The sequence below is a fragment of the Zootoca vivipara genome, chromosome 10, assembly GCF_965207765.1.
Source record: "Zootoca vivipara chromosome 10, rZooViv2.hap1.1, whole genome shotgun sequence".
Lineage (NCBI taxonomy): Eukaryota > Metazoa > Chordata > Lepidosauria > Squamata > Lacertidae > Zootoca > Zootoca vivipara.
The window spans coordinates 51,282,805-51,303,804 of record NC_142593.1 but is presented as its reverse complement, the minus strand read 5'-3'; the positions used below and the strand labels follow the sequence as shown (position 1 = coordinate 51,303,804).

Genomic DNA, 21,000 nt, shown 5'->3' with positions numbered 1-21,000 from the left:
GAGACCAACAGTGTTGAAGAAACTCAATGTTCAAACTAGGATGGCTTTGCTTCTTCTTGTAGCTTTTAGATATTAACAGAGGTGACAGCCAGGAACAATGTTTATTACACTTCCATAAGCCCTTTTCTCTCTTCCCCACTTTCCTCCCCACCAAGCCCTTTTATAAATAATCGATAACCACAAACTAATCCAACAAATGCTCGGGAAAAGTGGAGTTCAAAGGAGCATTAATATGGATACTGTCGTAATTGTAAATAGTGCTCTCAAACAAGTAAGGTGATGGATGAGATTTGCTTTCTGAACCTCTGATTAAATTCATCAATGAGTTCAGTAATGGGACAAATGCAGCTGGAAAGTATGAGAGCCCTGAGGCTGAGGGTGTTACTACTGGCAAACAAAACAGCTCCCTAGCTGGTGATTGAAATTGAGCATAAGAACAGGTTTTATTTCATTTGGCTTATTTCAGCCGTTGGGGAAAGCACAGGATGAACTGCTCTGCCAGAATGCGGCAGCTAGACTGGTGACTGGGAGTGGCCGCCGAGATCATATAACATCGGTCCTACATTGGCTCCCAGTACGTTTCCAAGCACAATTCAAAGTGTTGGTGCTGACCTTTAAAGCCCTAAATGACCTTGGCCCAGTATACCTGAAGGAGCGGCTCCACCCCCGTCGTTCTGCCCGGACATTGAGGTCCAGTCCCGAGGGCCTTCTGGTGGTTCCCTCACTGTGAGAAGTGAGGTTGCAGGGAACTGGGCAGAGGGCCTTCTCGATAGTGGCACCCACCCTGTGGAACGCCCTCCTGTCAGATGTCAAGGAAATTAACAACTCTCTGACTTTTAGAAAACATCTGAAGGCAGCCTTGTTTAAGGATGTTTTTAATGTTTGATATATTACTATGTTTTTAATATTCTGTTGGGAGCCACCCAGAGGGAGCAGGGTATAAATATATTATTATTATTATTATTATTATTATTATTATTATTAACTACAGTGGTACCTCTACTTACGAATAACTCTACTTACAAATGTTTCTACTTACGAATGGAGCTCCGTCCGCCATCTTGGATGCGGTTTAGATAGGATTTTCTTCTACTTACGAATTTTTAGATAGGGTTGTTTCTACTTACGAATTTTTTCTCCCAATGCATTCCTATGGGATTCGACTTACAATTTTTTTTTACTTACGAATGTGCATTCGGAACACATTAAATTCGTAAGTAGAGGTACCACTGTACTATTAAACTAAATTATTATTATTAAACTATTTTCCTCTTTATACCAGATGCTAGGAATCACAAGTGGGGGGAACGTTGTTGGACTCAGGTCTTGCTTGTGGGTTCTCCATAGGCCTCTGGTTGGCCACAGAACTGGATGGAGGACTAGGTAGGCCTTTGTCCTGATCCAGCAGGCCTCTTCTTGTGATCTTGTGTCCCAGCAGATGTAAACAAAAAACTTCTGCACTACAAACAATGGCATCGGAACTTTGAAGGTTTGGGGAATGAGCTGAAAGTAGTTACCTTTTAAGAAAGTCCAACAGCATAAGGATGATAAACCAAAAACAATATCAGTTCTTTAAAAGTTAAAACCATATTGTATTTGTAAGTGGCTTTGAGTTGCAATGGCAAAAATGTGACTAATAAATTTAATAAGTCACCATCATCACCACCACCATCCTTAGGAGAAGTTTTATACTCTTAGGTATCTGATGGTTTGTTTATTTTCAAAATTCTCTTTCCTTTATTGGGATGGTGGATTGTGATGAGCACATGAAGGGGCACATGAAGAAAGGCCTCCTGTGTGGATCACAGAGTCCAAGTTGGTGTATATGGGGAGTGGCTTCTCAAAGTGGCTAACCAGAAGCTTTGAGGAAGTGTGCAAGCAGGAGCTGGGTGCAACAGCACTGTCCCAGTAATTGGTATCCAGAAGCAAACTGTCTGCAACAGTGGAGGTAGAACATAGAATCATAGAGTTGGAAGAGACCACAAGGGCCATCCAGTCCAACCCCCTGCCAAGCAGGAAACACCATCAAAGCATTCTTGACATATGCCTGTCAAGCCTCTGCTTAAAGACCTCCAAACAAGGAGACTCCACCACACTCCTTGGTAGCAAATTCCACTGCCGAACAGCTCTTCCTGTCAGGAAGTTCTTCCTAATGTTTAGGTGGAATCTTCTTTCTTGAAGTTTGAATCCCTTGCTCCATGTCTGTTTCTCTGGGGCAGAAGAAAACAACCTTTCTCCCTCCTCTATATGGCATCCTTTTATATATTTGAACATGGCTATCATATCACCCCTTAACATTCTCTTCTCCAGGCTAAACATACCCAGCTCCCTAAGCTGTTCCTCATAAGGCATCATTTCCAGGCCTTTGACCATTTTGGTTGCCCACTTCTGGACACATAGCTTTCATAGCAAGTAGCTTTTGAGCTCTAATAGCTCCTGACACTAATGTCAGCAACAAGTTAAATGTTAACCAGTAAACTTTGTTTGATGGAATCAATTATGCACTTGTTAACAAAAAATGAAAGCTCTCCCAAGATCATAATAGCCTACTTAGTATGCATTTTACCAAGCTGTTAACTGAAAAGTACAGCTCAAGCACTTATGATTTTTATGTTGTTGTTTTCAAGTACTTGTTCAGAACAGTTGAATATGAGGTACTCAGAACCCAAGGAGAAACCCAGAGGGTACGCCTCTCGGTATCTTTTCATCTGCACAATCTAGGAAGAGGCTCAAAAACACTTCCTAATGCATTCTCTACATCATATTGTTATTGAGTATCAAGAATAAGGGTATAGCACAATTTCATTCTTTTAAATAAAAAGAACACCATTCAACACCTACTACAGAAAACATTTCTCTTTTATCTGCACTACTCCAGCAGCAAAGAAAAGTATTCAACAAATGTTTCAATGTTTAGATGAAGCCTGTTGAATCTCAGTTGGAAGAGCATTTCACACAGGACTAAAGGCTTAGCTTTGTTTTGGTGTCAAATGGGCGTCGCCAACTTGGCAGACAACCAACAATGCTCTTACGGATGATCTAAGGGTGCTCTGGACCTAAGTTGTTCAAGTCTTGGTAAAATTAATACAAAGACCTTGAACCCAGCTCAGTAGTAGATGAGCAGCCAATGCAGATGTGTTAACAATGGTGTCATCTGTTGCCAGCCGTCTGCCCCCATCACGGCCTGATTGACCATTAAGCAAAAGCATGTGCTTAGGGCACCAAGGGAAGGGAGACTCCGCAGAATTTCCCATTGCTGGATTTTTTAAAACATTAATTGCTCAGCTGAGCATTCATTTTCTCAGTTGAGGCACATCAAAAATCACAACATCACAACAAGGCAGGCTGGATGCCTTATCTCTACAAAGTATAAAAGCAGATACGTTATTCAAGATTAGTTTCAAGGATTGGATCAAAGACTTTGCAATTAAAAAATGTAGGAGAAAATTATTCAAATAAAGTGGAAGTATAGAAAAATAAACATTATTTTCCATTTTACTGTAGGTTTTGTTTCATTTTGAAAAATAAGGTTTTATTTTATGGTATATTGTTGTTTATATTTTGAGTTAGATCTATAGGGAGGCACCAAAATCTTTTAAGTGCTTAGGGTCTCTAAAAGGTTTTAGTTTGGCCTTGTCCCCCTTCAGGAGCCTGGTTGCTATATTCTGCACCAGCTGAAGCTTCCAAACCAGGCTGGAGAGCAGGTCCACCTAGAACGCATTGCAGTCTCAATGCTATCAATGCATGGACTACAAAGGTCAGGGTATCCCTATATAGGAATTGCCACAATTGCCCAACCACACAAAGCTAGAAAAAGGCTGTTGGAAGTTGAGAGGATAGAACTCTGTGGAACTTCACAATGTAAGCGCTGGGGTGGTGGTGGTGGGGATAACCACCCAGTGCTGCTCTCTGAACACAGCCTTGAAGATAATTAATTCATTAATGAAAACAAAATAAAAACATCCTTCCAGTAGCACCTTAGAGACCAACTAAGTTTGCCATAGGTATGAGCTTTTGTGTGCATGCACTCTGAAGAAGTGTGCATGCACACGAAAGCTCACACCTATAACAAACTTAGTTGGTCTCTAAGGTGCTACTGGAAGGATTTTTTTATTTTGTTTTGACTGCTTCAGACCAACACGGCTACTTACCTGTAACTAATCCATTAATGCTTTGGAGAAGATGCTTTGATTATACAGTGGTACCTCGGTTTAAGTACATAATTGGTTCCGGAAGTCTGTACTTAACCTGAAGCGTACTTAACCTGAAGCGAACTTTCCCACTGAAAGTAATGGCAAGTGGATTAATCTGTTCCAGACGGTCCATGGAGTACTTAAACTGAAGCGTATTTAACCTGAAGTGAACTTTCCCATTGAAGGTGATGGAAAGTGGATTACTCCGTTCTAGACGGGTCCGTGGAGTACTTAAACTGAAAGTACTCAAACCGAAGCGTACTTAAACCGAGGTATGACTGTACTCAAGATACTACATTATTTTATATATTTCTAGGATTATATCCCACCAAAGGTGATTTACTGGCAGGTACAGCAATTTGTTAAGATATTTATATACCACCTGCTATGTGGGCATTTCAAGATGGTGTACAGTAGTATCATAATAATAGGGACCCAGGTGGTGCGGTGGGTTAAACCACTGAGCCTAGGGCTTGCTGATCAGAAGGTCGGCAGTTCGAATCCCTGTGACGGGGTGAGTTCCCGTTGCTTGGTCCGAGCTCCTACCAACCTAGCAGTTCGAAAGCACGTCAAAATGCAAGTAGATAAATAGGAACCGCTATAGCGGGAAGGTAAACGGTGTTTCCATGTGCTGCTCTGGTTCGCCAGGAGTGGCTTTGTCATGTTGGCCACATGACCTGGAAGCTATACGCCGGCTCCCTTGGCCAATAATGCGAGATGAGCGCGCAACCCCAGAGTCGGTCACGACTGGACCTAATGGTCAGGGGTCCCTTTACCTTTAGTATCATAATATACAAATATAATTAAAATCATATCCAATCAAGCAGACCGTGCCTAGCATCAATTATGCTGTTCATGAATCTCAAGTAGGTCCAGCCAGGGCTTTGTTCTTAAACTGATAACGCAGAAAGGCAATTAAGAAGAAATATAAAAGAAGGAAATAAACAGCAAATATGCACATCATCTAAAAGTTATAGTACTTTTAAAAAAATACTATTGTTTCCCCTCCCTTGTTTGCTAATTAAAAGCAGTTTACACTGGTTAATCAACTAAGGTTTATTTCATCAGCATAAAGGCCCAATCAGGATAGTTTTTAGTACCATCATGTTTGCACTTTATTAAAACTGAAAAGAACATCAAGCTTTTCAATGCTGAGAAACAGGTCTTTTAATTTATTCGTTATGAGATGCTGGCTGTTGTCCTTTTCCTTTTGCGGCTGGTAGTTGTTCACTTGATTGAGCAGTTGTTCTGTGAAGCCTGCCTTCCATGTTCTACATATTGATATGGTGGGCTAGATTAATTCCTAACAGCTCTACAACATTTCTCTGTAGTGTAATGGTCTTCCTGAGAGACCTGTAAAATGTAATGTGAGATGGGGGATATTTAATAAAATATATAGAGCATCAAATCTTTGTCATCCTTCTTCAAGATGTTAGAGGAGTGTTTTGTACGTGCTTTGAGAGTTGTCTTCCTTGGTAACATCATACTCTGGCACTTGAATATCTCAAAGTACTTGCTAACTCCTGATCAGAAATAGATTGTACTGTACCTTTAAAATCAACTCTCTGCGTGTTCAACTGTGTTGTGCATCTCCAGAGTCAGTTGGGGGAGAGAGCATGGAAGTCTTTTTCTATGATTATTTTTTTCTATTCTAAAAATTTGCTTGTGTCTCCACTGACTTTCAGATGTTTATGTACCATGGTAAGAGCATGTCTGTGGGACGCGGGTGGCGCTGTGGGTTAAACCACTGAGCCTAGGGCTTGCCGATCAGAAGGTCGGCGGTTCGAATCCCCGCGACGGGGTGAGCTCCCATTGCTCGGTCCCTGCTCCTGCCAACCTAGCAGTTCGAAAGCACGTCAACGTGCAAGTAGATAAATAGGTACCGCTCCGGTTGGAAGGTAAACGGTGTTTCCGTGCGCTGCTCTGATTCGCCAGAAAGCGGCTTAGTCATCCTGGCCACATGACTGTACACCGGCTCCCTCGGCCAATAACGCGAGATGAATGTCGCAACCCCAGAGTCATCCACGACTGGACCTAATGGTCAGGGGTCCCTTTATCTTTTTAAGAGCATGCCTGATTCCCCACAGTGAGAAAACAGGTATAGTGAGGAGCATTTTTGGCAAAAAATAAAGAGGTGGGGAGGGGAAGGGGCTGGGCAACCCCCACACCCACCCACACTTCCTTCCCAGTATCAATCACAGCCAGGGGCGGAGGAAGGGGTGTGTGATGGCGGCGGTGCGCCCCAAGTGTCACCCCTGGGGGGTGACAAATTGCCAGGTGGCACTCACCACGGGGCCTGCAGCATGCCAGAGCCACACGTCTCTCCTGGGAGTGATGCGGTGGCTTGGGCGCCTGCAGGCTCCGCGCTGCCCCAAATGGCCTGCCCACTGCCTCCCCCTCAGCTGTAGGCAGACTCCTTGGAGGCACCGCGGAGCATCCTGCCCCACAGGCAGCTGGCCCCGCCCCTGGGCGCAGGGCACACGCGCCGCCCCAGGCACCCGATCAGCTTGCTCCGCTGCTGATCACAGCATCCTGATGTTGCTTTTGCATATATAAGACAGGTGACAGACAATGTTAGTCATGCTTAGAGGAGAGACGCTGAAATCAATACACTTAATTTATTGTCTGAGTATGACTAACTCTGGATGTCATCTAATAACTGCTATGAATTTTAAAATGTGCATTGGTGTGTCACTTTTCCTTTAGGCCTTACTGAGGTGCTTTTGAAGTGGGAACATACTGCACGAGTTAGCCAATTGCAGATAATAATTTGCAACTCCTGTACAATAATAATTTGATTCTGCATTAAAACAATTATACATCTGCTTTTGTGGATTGGTGCCCTAAAAATGCCTGCATTTTTTTTTAAAAGGTGAAATAACAGCTTTTCATTTCTAGTTAAAACATTCTGCCCTCCAGGAAGTTTTAGTGGAAGGGCGATGTCGAAATACTTTGTCATGATTTCATACTGGAATAGAGACAGTGCAATGGATTTAAACTAGGGAAACTAGCTGAAATCCTCATTCGGCCACACAGTTTCCTGAGCCAGTAGCTATTGCTCAGGCTAATTTACCTCACAACATTGTTGTGAGGATGAAGAAATGCATCACCTTGAACTCCTTGGAGGAAGGTCAGGATGAAAACTAAATAAACTAATAAACAAATGTCAACTTTCAGAGACATGGTGACGATTAACACAACCCTGCTTAATTCTTAGGCCATTTGTGTTAATGTAATGTAATAAGTAGGGACCCAGGTGGTGCTGTGGTTAAACCACTGAGCCTAGGGCTTGCTGATCAGAAGGTCGGCGGTTCGAATCCCTGTAACAGGGTGAGCTCCCGTTGCTTGGTCCCAGCTCCTGCCCACCTAGCAGTTCAAAAGCATGTCAAAATGCAAGTAGATAAATAGGAACCGCTACAGTGGGAAGGTAAACGGCGTTTCCATGTGCTGCTCTGGTTTGCCAGAAGCGGCTTTGTCATGCTGGCCACATGACCTGGAAGCTATACGCCGGCTCCCTCGGCCAATAATGCGAGATGAGCGCGCAACCCCAGAGTCAGTTACGACTGGACCTAATGGTCAGGGGTCCCTTTACCTTTACCTTTAATGTAATAAGTGGGGATGTTCACACTATTTCACCTAAAGCAAAATTCAAGGGGTGGTTATATGGAGCTTCGTAACTTGGTTAGGTTTGTTGGAGAAGCAAAAGATCCATGAAGCACCAGATGTGAGAGGATGGGAAGATTTGTAGTTTTGGGGGAGCATAGGAAGCTGTGTTGCAGTGAGTTGTCTACACTGACTAACAGTAGCTTCCCAGGGTTTCAGACAGGGGACTACCTGTTTATACTGGGGAATGAACCCGGGAGCCTCTTTGGGCATTCAAATTTAAAGAATGGATCAGTGTGTGGTGGTGGTTTTACACATCATTTGTAAGAAACGGAAGGGGAAATAATCATATTTGTTGTTGTTGTTGTTTTAAAAAATATGTATTTATTCCCTGTATCGGTGAATTTACAGGTTCTTTTCCCAATGCAACAGTGCTCCCATACCACAACTTCTTAAGTTTATCAATTTAACGGAAGCTGCTTTATCATCCATGCTGTCGCATTGCTGAAAGCTCAGAATAAATAGGGCATTTTCACCATCTGATCCCGAATAGGCTAATGCTTATGTATCCTAGCCATCTAGCTGTTAAATGTCATGTCATTCTCTTAAAAAATGTGTCAGGCTGTGTCTTTGCTTCTCTTTACAGCTTACAACCCATTAGTGAATTTGACTGCAGGGGGTGGGAGGGCTAGCCTATCCTTCCCCGGCTCCTGTTAAAATATACTTACTGTTGATCAAAACACTAAAACTTCCAAAGGTCACTGAATACCAAAGTGTAACCTTTTGCCTTCTCGTGGAACAGCATAAAAGTGCTCAATGCCTGCCTCTCAAAAGCCTCAAATGCATAGTTAATCTGTGCTATTCACACAGATCTCCAGTGGAGATTCCACCAATGTGGAGGAGATTATGTTGAATGGTTCTGTAATATTTATGGGAGAAGGAACAATGGAAGATACAATAGGACACCCTTTCAAAAATGTCAGTGTCACTAGCCTGGTAGAATTGTATTTATTGCACTTATGTCACTGAGATACCATATCACAATCTGGTAGAAAGTCAAACCAAAGCTGAATTGCAAACAAGGCTGGGCCTTTATTTCATCTGTAGCTGGAGGAAAAGAAAAACCTGAATAATTATATACCTTTCTCTGTTGATCCCACCCTGAGACATTTCCTCATGCAAATTCACATCACCAATTCAAAATAAAGATTCAAGTGATGTGGTGCGACAAATGGGCTGTATCCAACCAAATTCTACTCCTTATAGGCCCATTGAATTTAATGGACCTAAGTTAGATGCATTTATTTCATTGGGTCTGTTCTGAATAACTCTCTTTTGAATACCACCCATTGTGTCTCCTTTGAGTATGACTAACATTGGATACAACCCATAGTCCTAAATCAGGGGGAACCAACATGGTGCCCTTTCAGATTTTGTAGGACTACAACACCATCTCCCTGGCCAATGGTCATGCTGGTTGAGGCTGAAGAAACTTGTAGTTTTACATAATCTGGAAGGCACCATGTTGGCTGTCCCAGTTCTAAATTGTCCTATTCATTCCCCATTGAGGAATAATAGGCCAGGCAGATCAGTTGTTTCAGCACCATGGAGAGCTCGGAATGAGCCACTTGATCTGGCAAGAGATTGAATAAAGCCCTTTGAACCTCTCCATCCAAACCCCCTCTCCTGGGTTCTACTCATTTATGAGAACTGGGGAGTTCTGATGTTGCCACTTCTGCACCAGCAGTGAAAGAGGAGACCTTCCACCCCCTATGTTTTCCAATGGAGCAACAAGTAAGTCAGGATGTGGTACAGTCCTTTGCTTAATAGCCTTGTCCTTTTGTGCACAGCAAAGACCTTGCGACTTGCATGCAGTGGTGGCTGATGCCCATTGAGTGTTAAGGTGGAAGGCAGAGAGGCCAATGGTAGGTGGAGCCAGAGCCAATGACAGGCAGAGCCAACACATGCTAGTTTTGCCCCATCCTCATCCCTGCTAAGTTCTTCAAAGGCAGCACTGAGACTAGAAGGAGGAGGAAGTGCCCTGTACTGGTTTTAAATAAGAAGGCAGGCAGGTTGAGGCTGGCTGAGGAAAGACTGCCCTATTTGCCTAAATGGATGGGTTTCCATTGCTTTCAGGGATCCCTGAAATTCACGATTCTTCTCACCAACCACCTCTTACTCACAATAGGACTTTTGCTAGGAAAGATAAACAAAATTTATTAGAGGAGACATGGGAACAAAAAAAAGGTTCATTCAGACCCTTGATTTCACGTTGTGCACAAAGAAGGTCAGGCATTTAATTCATGTATGGCAATATGATTTATGCTGGAGGGGTTGTATTTGACTCAAGCAGCTACATGACCCTAATGCTTGCAGAGGTGAGATAAGATCTATGGAAGAAATATCGGCTTACCTGTTCAATATCTCCTTCTAACTTGCTAAATTTATTACCTTCTGTTAGTTTTGTGCATATAATAGCTGAGAGGCAAATAATGCAGGGAGAATAAATAAGCGGAACGGAGAGGAGTGTAATTATAAAATTTGTTGCTGATTGCAATTTTGGAGACACAATGCAACAGAGGTTTCAAATAATTTAATTCTATTAATAGTCCCCATTCACATTCCAGTTCAGGGCCATGCATTGTCATCTGCCTGTCTCTAATAATGGATAATTCAACTAACCGGATCATGAGGGATGCAAGCATTGTGGTGCCTAGAGAAAATGCATGGAAACCTTTTGTGTAATAGAGACAAATATAATGTGAGGCAAGAGGTAATGAGCCAAACCAAGGGATACACATGACTGTAATAAGAAAATCCTTGAGGCCATTATCATAGAGTTCTTTGTCACTGTGGTTTTGTAGAATGGCATAGCAATGAAGTCATGGGGATACATCGACAAATGGCTGAGTTGTATAAAATTAGCCCGTTAGATATTAGCCCGTTAGATACCTCTGGGATGTGAGCTGAAATTTGTGTTGGCTTCTGATCTTCCTGATTCTGGTGATTCCAGAAGAATCACTGCTGCAGGAAGCGTTCAATGAATACTAATGCAAGGATGAAGCTACTGGAACCATGAAGGATGGATGCCAGGTTTGTCTTGGTGCAGTTCTACCATTAAAGGGAACGGTAACCTTGATGAAAAAAAGTTGCTGGGGGCACAGTGACAACCTAAAGAATGCCCTCTTCAGGAATTCCATTGGGGACATACACCCTGGATCCACTCCTTCCATCACAATGCCATCACTTCCCTTTTCATTGTTGTAATGAAGAGCCTTTCCCACTTGTGCAGGTGTCTTACACAATTAGGAACCTTGCATTATTTAGGACAGTGATCTTCCAGGATTCTAAATTAAACAGGGAGTCTTTGCAAGTAGAGTAGGCTTCTGTTTTACAGAGGTTCAGCTTCCAACACAGGGAGGGCTGTGGGAGTGACGATAGTGTTGCGAGCAAGGGGGGGGACCAGAGAGGATGCCCTCAAATGATTGGGGAGGTGGGGAGGAGGACATCTGAATACCCAAACTGGTGTAAAACTACCCCATAAGCATAGGAGCTGAGAGAGTTGCAGCTCAAAATTTAGAATTTAGAAGGATAGCTGTGTTTTGGTTCGTGTGTGCATTCAAGAATTGTGATCTTTAAAATTAAAACTGAAACAGATGGGTGGAACATAACTGTACATAGGGCATGTGCACAGGGAATGAAGGCCACTCGTGCACCTCTATTTCCCCAATTCCCCCTCCCAACCCTCCAAAGTAGATTTAGGGAGCACAGGGGAAGAAATGGGAAAGCAAGTCGACTTCTTTCCATGCCTAAAACAACTGAATTGAATCCCAACCAATGAATTAATCCCATCTTCCATCACCCCCTACCCTCATAGTTGGAATAATTATCCAGTCTAACCACCACCAGAATGCAGAAATCTCTCCCCTACTTTCACACCCAGAGAACTAGGGATCAGGTCACTAAATAACACATCAGGAAGATTTGTTCCTGTTACTTTTAAATGCTTCATACTAACATTTCTGTAAACACAGACTGAACAACCTCTGCACTGTTTTTCTTTTCTTCTTCTTCTTCCTCTGTTAACCCACAATATTATTTGTGCCTTTGGCAAACATGCCTGGTACTTAAGCCTGTTTTATTGTGTCTAACAATAATCCCTTACTGTGTAGAATCAGCAAGTGAGTCAGAAATACAGGTGTTCCTTTCTGTATGGCAATTCAGGTGTGTAATATCTGTTAGGGGTTTGCATCGAATAATTCAATAACACAATAAAAAAACCCAGTAACAATAATGATGATGAGAAAAGAAATCCCAAGTATTCCTGAGGAATGAGATCCTAAAGCACAGGGGGATTGAAGTCTTTTCCCTGCTGTCCCTCTGTGAAACTGGCCCCCCCCCCCACAACAATAGATTTCAGAGGATATTAGCTGTTCATTGTTATGCCTCACAATGTTCTCTCCAATGTTCCTGTTTCAGCTGAGGCTGTTTTTTTGTTTTTTTCCCCCAAAACCATCTCTCAATATGCACAAGTCATATTGTCCAAATTTTCTCTTTCTTTTTTCTTTTTAAATTTTTCTTTTCTCTCATTACAAATACTGTATACTTATAACATACAAATTACATAAACCTCCCCCTTCCCCCCCCCCTTTGGACTTCCCTCAGCTTCCGTTTCTGATTTATTTGTTGTTGTTGTTTAGTCGTTTAGTCGTGTCTGACTCTGATTTATATACCTCCTTATATATTCTGCTGTCTTCTAAAATATCATACCTTTTCCTTCTCGGTAGTGGCACCCGCCCTGTGGAACGCCCTCCCACAGATGTCAAAAAGAAAAAAAATAACTTTTAGAGGACATCTGAAGACAGACCTGTTTAGGGAAGCTTTTAATCTTTAAGAAATTAGTGTATTTTAATATTTCTGTTGGAAGCCACCCAGAGTGGCTGGGGAAACCCAGCCAGATGGGCGAGGTATAAATAATAATAATAAATAATAATAATAATAATAATAATTACATTACCTATTCCCTATTCATAAAATTGTGAATGTTTATTTAAATCCTAACATCAGATCAATGTTCTGCCTTTGTTTCTGCAAATATAATATAAAAGGTTCCCACTCTTTTTCAAAATCCCTATTGTCCTTTTCCCAAATTCTGTGTCAGCTTCGTCATCTCTGCATAACTCATCAGTTTTTCTTGCCATTGTTCTTTTGTTGGAATTTCTCCAGTCTTCCAATTCTGTGCTAGCAGTATTCTCGCCGCCGTCATTGCATACATAAATTGTGCCCTTTTCTCTTTTGGCAGGTCTTGTCCTAAAATACCCAACAGGAAGGCTTCTGGTTGTTTAACATATGTTATTTTAAACATTTTTTTAAATTCATTGTAAATCATTTCCCAGTATACCTTAACCTTTTTACAATCCCACCACATATGATAAAAAGTCCCTTCAACCTCGTTACACCTCCAAGATTCCCTCTGTTCATTTTTATATATTTTGGCCAGTTTCACCGATGAGATATACCATCTGTGCATCGTCTTCATATAATTTCCCTTTAACAGTATACAGTCTGTGAATTTTAAATTTACTTTCCAAAGTTTTGTCCAATTTTCAAATTGCATGTTGTGGCCTATGTCTTGCGCCCATATAATCATTACTGATTTCACTTCCTCATCTTTCATTTTCCATTCCAAAAGGATGCAAATTGTCCAAATTTTCAAGATGCAAGTGCACTGATAGGCTATGGCGCAGTGAAAGAGCATGAAATGTTTCTCATGCAGACAGCCTCAGGTTCAATCCCAGAATCTCCAGGTAGGACCAAAATAGACCCCTACTTGAAACCCTGGAGAGCCTCTGCCAGTCAGTGTGGACAAGGCTGAGCTACATGGACCAATGGTCAGACCCAGTATAAGGTAGGGATGACCAGACAGTCTAATTCACACTTTTTGAAACAATACACAATTTGGGACACTGCCACCTCTTGGAATTTGCCCTTTTCTGATTTTTTTCCAGTGCAGTTCTTGAGCAAAGCAATGTGTAAAAAACACATACAGTCGTACCTTGGATCTCGAACGACATGCAAGACGAAGATTTAGGGTCCCGAACGCCACAAATCTGGAAGTGATTACGTTCTTTAGAACCCGAACGTCCGTTGCGACTTCTGCAGCTTCTGATTCGCTGCAGGAGCTTCCTGTAGCCAATCAGAAGCCGCACCTTGGTTTCCCACCCGTTTTGGAAGTTGAATGGACTTCCGGAACAGATTCTGTTTGACTTCCAAGGTACCACTGTATCGGAGAAAGGTTTGCACACCAAAATATTAGTGAAAATAGCATACCAAAATGCTTCACAGTATATTAGATGAAATTGTTTTGCCAAAAGCAAGTATATTAGGCAAATTTGCATACAGAAATGTGTATATTAAGATAAATTTGCACTGGATTCCTGATGAATTTTCAAGGCAAGGTTTTGTTTTGTTTTAAGAAAATTGCAAATTGATGTGGAAATGTGGAGAACCGAATTTAAGATTGGTAAATTCAAAACAGACATGTTCACCCATTCCTAGCATAAGGCACCTTTCTAAGTTTCCTGTTTGCACATATTTGCCTCCCTTTCGAAAGAGAGAAGCCTGGGGACATGAATCACTCTGTGTGTTGTGTCATCATTTTGTAAGCCATGCTTCTCCATTCTTAATGCATGGGGGAGGTTGTTATTGTTCATCAAAGGCTACAGCTGCTAGAGGTACAGACCTACATCCCCTTTCTATCCACATTGCCCTTTTGCTCAAGTAATATATGAAGTGGACGAGAGTAATCTCACCCAATTTTGCAGTCCTTGCTACACTCAGTTGTGCTTAGAATTGCTTCCCTTCCCCTGTTCTCTAGTGAATAATAATCTGACCCGCTGCTTGCTATACCTTCTAGAGCATCATCCAGTAGGCACTTGAACAGCTTCTCAGCTGTAATTGTTTTGCTTTTTGAATCCTATTTCTTGTCTTGCTGTTAAAATTCTATGTTTTGGACATTATGCAGTTGAGAACAGCTTGAGGTCAAGGCTCTAGGCAGCCCAGAAATGGCACAGGTAGATGTATGGCACAATTGTACCCAAGGGGCTTCCGGATAAGATTCTCAGCTTGCATATAATGAGCCATGCCTCTCCTCCCCGCAAAAGTGAGGTGCTCTGGTGCCTTACCAATAGATTTTTATTTCACTAATGCACCTCTGAGCAAATTGGGGCGTCTGGAGAAATAATAGGAGCTTGAGGCAGCAAGTTCCCCTCTTAATTCTTCTCCCTTGGAAATTTGCTGAAATGTCCCCATATTTACCTGCACAGGAATAAGATGTACAAATAGAAGGAAATTATGCTTTCACCCTGCATTCACTGGTTTTTTATTATTTTTGCTCTGGAGCCATCTTTAATTATGACCTCTTTCTCCCCAGAATGTAACAAGGCAATTGTTACAGGTAGGTAGCCGTGTTGGTCTGACATAGTCGAAACAAAATAATAATAATAAAATCCTTCCAGTAGCACCTTAGAGACCAACTAAGTTTGTCATAGGTATGAGCTTTCGTGTGCATGCACACTTCTTCAGATACACTGAAGCAGAAGTCACCAGACACTTATATATAGTCAGATGGTGGGAGGGGGGGAGGTATTACTCAGAAGGGTGGAGGGAGTGGGTGATTGACAGACTGATATCTGTTGTTGACCGTTAACGACTGCAAGTGGTCTACAGGTAAAAGCAAGGGGTGAGAATTCCTTCCAGCTTTATCATGTATAATGAGATAAGAATCCAGTGTCTTTATTCATTCCAGGTCTCTCCGTGGTTTTAAGCTTGGTAATAAGTTGCAGTTCAGCAACTTCTCTTTCCAGTCTATTTCTGAAATTCTTTTATAATAAGACAGCTACTTTGAGATCTTCTATAGAATGTCCTGGGAGATTGAAGTGTTCTCCTACTGGTTTCTCTGTCCTGTGATTCCTGATGTCAGATTTATGTCCATTTATCCTTTGGCATAGGGTTTGGCCTGTTTGTCCAATACATAGCTGCCAAGTCTCCCATATTCCCTGGGAAACCCCCGTTTTTCCAGCTGTTCCCAGCCAAAAAAACAGATTTTTTTGTTTTTCCCCAATTTATTCTGGCGCGCAGCCATTTTGGAACTGGGCGGAGCATGCTCAGAAGCGACTTTTGACGCTGCTCTGCCCAGTTCCAAAATGGCTGCAGCATGACTTCTGGTGCGGCGGCCATTTTGGAACTGGGCAGAACAGCATCAAAAGTCACTTCTGAGCATGCTCCGCCCAGTTCCAAAATGGTGGCAATGCTACTTCCAGTCTGCTACTTCCAGTCCGATCCCTTATTTTTCAAGCAGGGACTTGGCAGGTATGGTCCAATATAGAGAGCTGAAAAGCACTGTTGGCATTTGATGGCATACACAATGTTAGAAGATGAACAATTAAATAGTCCTGAGATGGTACGTTGGATGTTGTTGGGGCCAGTAATGGTGTTGTCAGGGTGTATGTGGCAGCAAAGTTGGCATCTGGGTTTATTGCAGGCTCTGGTACCAGTGTCCGTGTTAAGTCTGGTGGTTGTATTATTTTGGTTGAGGAGTTGTTTAAGATTGGGTGGCTGTCTGTCAATTGTTGTTTCATTTCATTTTTCTTTCTTTCTTTCTTTCTATATATATATATATATATATATATATATATATATATATATATATATAAGCCTCACATCGTATCTGGATTTGTTTGCGGTGTTTCTTCTTCTTCTGCATTGACATCTGCAAAGGACCACCACTGCCCTGTGTGTCCCTTCTGTGTGGATGCAGGATCAGGGCGTTGGTCGGTGAGTCTTCTTGGGGAGAATAGACGAGAGACAAGTCAGACAAAGGCAGGATATCTCTCCTCCCTGCAGTGGGAGCAAAGCAGTCAAGAAACAGCTGGGTAGAAAGACAACTGTTAACAGTGAGGCTTCGGAGTTCCTTAAAACTGAGGAGGAAGGGAAGGAGAAGCTCTGACCAGCATGTCTTTTGAATCAAAGCCCAGCAGGGAGAAGGTGGTAGGAATGAATGTGAAGGATTGGCAAGCTCCAGTATGTGGCGCGAGGTTTCAGACTATATCCAACTGCTGCCCTGACAAGTGATAGCTGGAATATATTCAGTAAAGGAATAGTGTGTGGTATAATACTCTATCCCTAATAAACAACTGTGCACTGAACAAGCTGTGACTATTTGTTTGCAGGAAGATGAAGTGGGTATTTGGACACTTGGTCTTTTGATGTATGCCTACACATGGAAGCTAACAAGTTTGTTGATGCCACAGCCCTAAAAGACTGAAGACAGCATTGGATATAAATAATTATTGTTTGTTTGCTTGCTTGTTTAATTTATGTACCGACCTATACCCATGTGTGTGTGTGTGTGTGTGTCTCAGGGCAGTTCACAGAAAAAAATCAAGATATAAAACCACAAAATACCTAATAAAAATAAAAACAACAACCCAATAGCCCCACCCCAAAAAACCACCACATTTTAAAAGGGCATAGGATGTAACAAAACACCTGGTTAAAGAGGAATGTTTTTGCCTGACACCTTAAGGTGTATAATGAATGTGCCAGGAGAACGTCCCTGGGGAGAGCATTCCACAGACGGGGAGCCACTGCAGAGAAGGCCCACTCTCATGTTGCCACCCTCCGGCCCTATCAAGGAGGTGGCACATGAAGAACGGCCTCATAAGATGATCTCACAGTCCGGGTAGTAATTCTAGTCTAGATCTAGTCTGGGCTTCAGTGGGAAACTCCATGGGAGTCTTCCTGGACAATCTAAAATAATAAGGGCATAAGAAATGAACCAACGTGTGGGAAACATTGGTGACAATCCTTTCATGCGTGTTAGGGCGTGTTGAATTTTTCATTTTTAAAAATCCTGATTTGAGGGGTGTTAAAAAGTTGTGGTATGATGAGGTAATTTGAAATATATTTTGGTTCCTTGTAAATATTGAGGTCTTGCTTGGTAAATCTCTATGTGAAAAGTTCCTACTTTTTAACATTTTTCAAATTTTCCTGTCATTTATAAGCATATAGGTTATTCCCCAATTTTGATGAAAACAGATGTTGATAAGTGCCTAAAATTGATTACAAGATACAGTGGTACCTTGCAAGATGAAATTAATTTGTTCTGCACGTCGTTTTGTATAGCGAAAAACTCATCTTGCAAAGCACAGTTTAAAATTTTCCCGGTTTACCCGGTCTACCCATTTAGTTAATGCATTCCTATTTGTCTTGCGAAGCGCGGTCATAGGAAATTTTGTCTTGCAAGTCGCCTCGCGCCTCGTGGAGGGCCGCATTTTGGGGATGCCTAAGATAAAGTAATGATATGTTGTTACAGCTGGAAACAAAATTTATTTATATTTTCGCTTGTATAAAATGATTAAAAACTTTAACTTCGCTTCGAAATGCGAGTTTTCAGCTTTTTTTTAGTGTATTTCAAACAGATCTCAATTTACCAAGCTAAACATCAACCAATCATAAAAATAATTGCAGATTTGGATTCCTCATGTGCAATAACATATTTTTAGAACCCCTCATTGAGCAAATTAAAAAAAATCGTCCTTAAATGACACGCCCTAATGTGTGTGTGATAACAGTACAAGGGATCAGACACAGTCTTGTGATTCCTTGCACTGCACTGTCCTTGCAGAAATTTTTGAACTGATCCTGCACCGGCACCTCTGCGCAGCAAATGAAATGGTTGAATGGTTTGCATTTCCCTGAACAACCCATGCAAAAGAGCAACACTTTCCCTACCCGGTGACCTTGAATTACTTAAAAACCACATGGCATGGTGGCTGCTAATCAAATTAGAGTTCGATGATTTCTTCCTATTTGATCAAAATGGAGCCACCTCATCAAAAATGGAAGGGCAGCAATGTAATGGACTGCCTATAGCTGCAAGGCTTGGTTTGATTCCCTTTCATCTATCTGTACTTAACTTTTAGTGCTGAGGACAAAGGTTATTCAATCCCTAGAGCAACAAATTGGCTGAACGGTGAGAAGGTAGCCTGGTTCAGCTGCAATTGTTCTTTGTATTATTTCCCCATTTATTTTAAATTCAACTTCTCCCCCAGAGTGTGTGCACTTTTTTTCCCTTCCGAGAACTGATCCAGTGGTCTATTCCACTTGGGATTCTAATGTTGGTTGTTTGGGCCATGTTATGGACAAGACATGACTGGGAAATATGTTATGAGCACTGATTGTCCCAGGATGCACATCACAGCAAACCACAGTTAATGGTCTATTTTGAAAGATTTAGAAACGACTCACATTATAATAAGGGAAGGAGAAGAGGGCAGGACATTTTGGGAATTGGTGGGTGTGGCGATCACACAGGGTCCCCGGACGTCTCACGGTCTATTGATCCCTGTGCCACCACTTCATTTCCCGCTGCCACCAACCAGGCTCTACCTGGTAAAATACTGAGTCCAGCCAGAGTTACGGTAAATTGGAACATAAAACTTCTGTTGATTTATTGCAGTTTTATTGAAGTTTAACAAGTGTGTGGTTTCATAAACGGTCTTCAGTCAATTATAAACACTTGGTGCTTATACCGGCCTATACCTTCCTATACCTGCTCACACTCCCTAAACCAACCTCCTTCCTGAACAGGGCCGTCTTAAGCCCATCGAGTGCCCTGGCGCTAAGGTCCCTCCAGCGCCCCCCTCCAGAGCCCCTCCAAGGTCCCGGGAGTGCCAAGCGGACCGCGGCAGCAGCGGGAGGCCACCTCCGAGGACTCCACACTGTGCCTCCTTCTCGTTTCCCCAGCGCTGGGTTCCACTCAGTCAAGCTTTGCCACCAGCGCGCGCACCGCGGGACCAGCGGGACCGCGGGACCAGCAAGAGCTGCTTGGGCTCGACTGAGCGGAACCCAGTGCTGGGGAAACAAGAAGGAGGCGCAGCGCGGAGTCCTCGGAGAAGGAGAGAGATGCGGCGCAGCCTCTCATCTCGTGGAGCGCAGTCCTGGCCAGATTGCCGGAACCCTGCGCTCACTTGGCGCCCTTCCGGCCCCCTCCAGCGCCCGGTGCCGTGGTTCTCCGCGCTACTAGCCTCTATGGCTAGGACGGGCCTGTTCCTGCATCCAGTTCCACCCTTCAGTTATCACTGAACTTCCAAGCAACTAACTGTTACTGACTCAGTTTATATTCCGCTACACTTAACTCAACCTACCCACAGACTCCCCTGCAATTCAACTCCCACTCCAATCCCAACTGAACTCCGAACTCCTCAACTGAACTACTGAACCTCCCCCCCCCCAGAGCTGGTTTTATAGTCCCTCTGACTCCACCCCCCTGGGTTCTTATTGGGTAACCCGTTTAACTATTTCACCTCCAGCACTATCCTAGGTCAACGTCACAGTGGGTTTATGAATTTCCAGACAAATCTTAATTCAGATTGGCTCAGAAGTAATCCAAGCTACGCCCCCAGTTTTGGGGGAAGTGACTTATCTGTCACTAGTGCTATCATAACACTCTTTCCCTCTAGGATTTGAATTTAGTGTACTGAATGTCACTCGCATATGTTATCACATTTTATTTTTATTTTCTGTGTTTTATATCACAGATAGAAATGATATTCTCATATTCCAGTCCTGTTGCTATGCACTGCAAGGTTCTTTGTGATTATATATAGTCACAAAGTGGGAGGGAAGAGAAAGAAAGATAAAAGTTTCAGGTGCTGCTGTGATTGTGGATTCCAATCCAATGGGTTTAGCTCTCAGATGCTACATGACTCAGTTATACTGGCAATTGCTTAATTTCTGCATTAAAAAACAACAACTCTGAGCTTTATGTTCAGGTTGATAAGGAGATTAGGAGATTGCCCAGCTAAGCAATTATCATTTCCAAGAAAGAGACAAAGACAGTAAGAAGAAAGAGGTGCTGAGAAGAGACATGAATTCAGCCTGTGCTCTGGGTCCACTAAAGTCTCCAAAGTTGTATGTAAACCATTCACATGTCCCTGTGAGTTGCACAGATGCTGAACTCATCATGACAAGAAGCTGGAGAAAACACGTTCTTCAGAATCAGTTTCAGGATGTTCCTCCGTTGCTGGATCATCAACTTGTCTCCAACTTAGATCTCCTGGTTGCTCTTGTTTGTCTAGTTTTTTGTCCTCCCCACCTCTCTGACCTGTCTCATTTTCTTCCCTACTTGGCTACCTATTAG

At 42.6% G+C, this 21,000-nt stretch overlaps 1 protein-coding gene across 1 annotated transcript in view; it reads left to right on the top strand.

Annotated features, from left to right (window-relative positions):
- DCC (DCC netrin 1 receptor) overlaps window positions 1-21,000 on the top strand; it is an 876,197-nt gene that overhangs the window by 513,272 nt on the left and 341,925 nt on the right. The gene's annotated exons all lie outside the window — the stretch shown is intronic.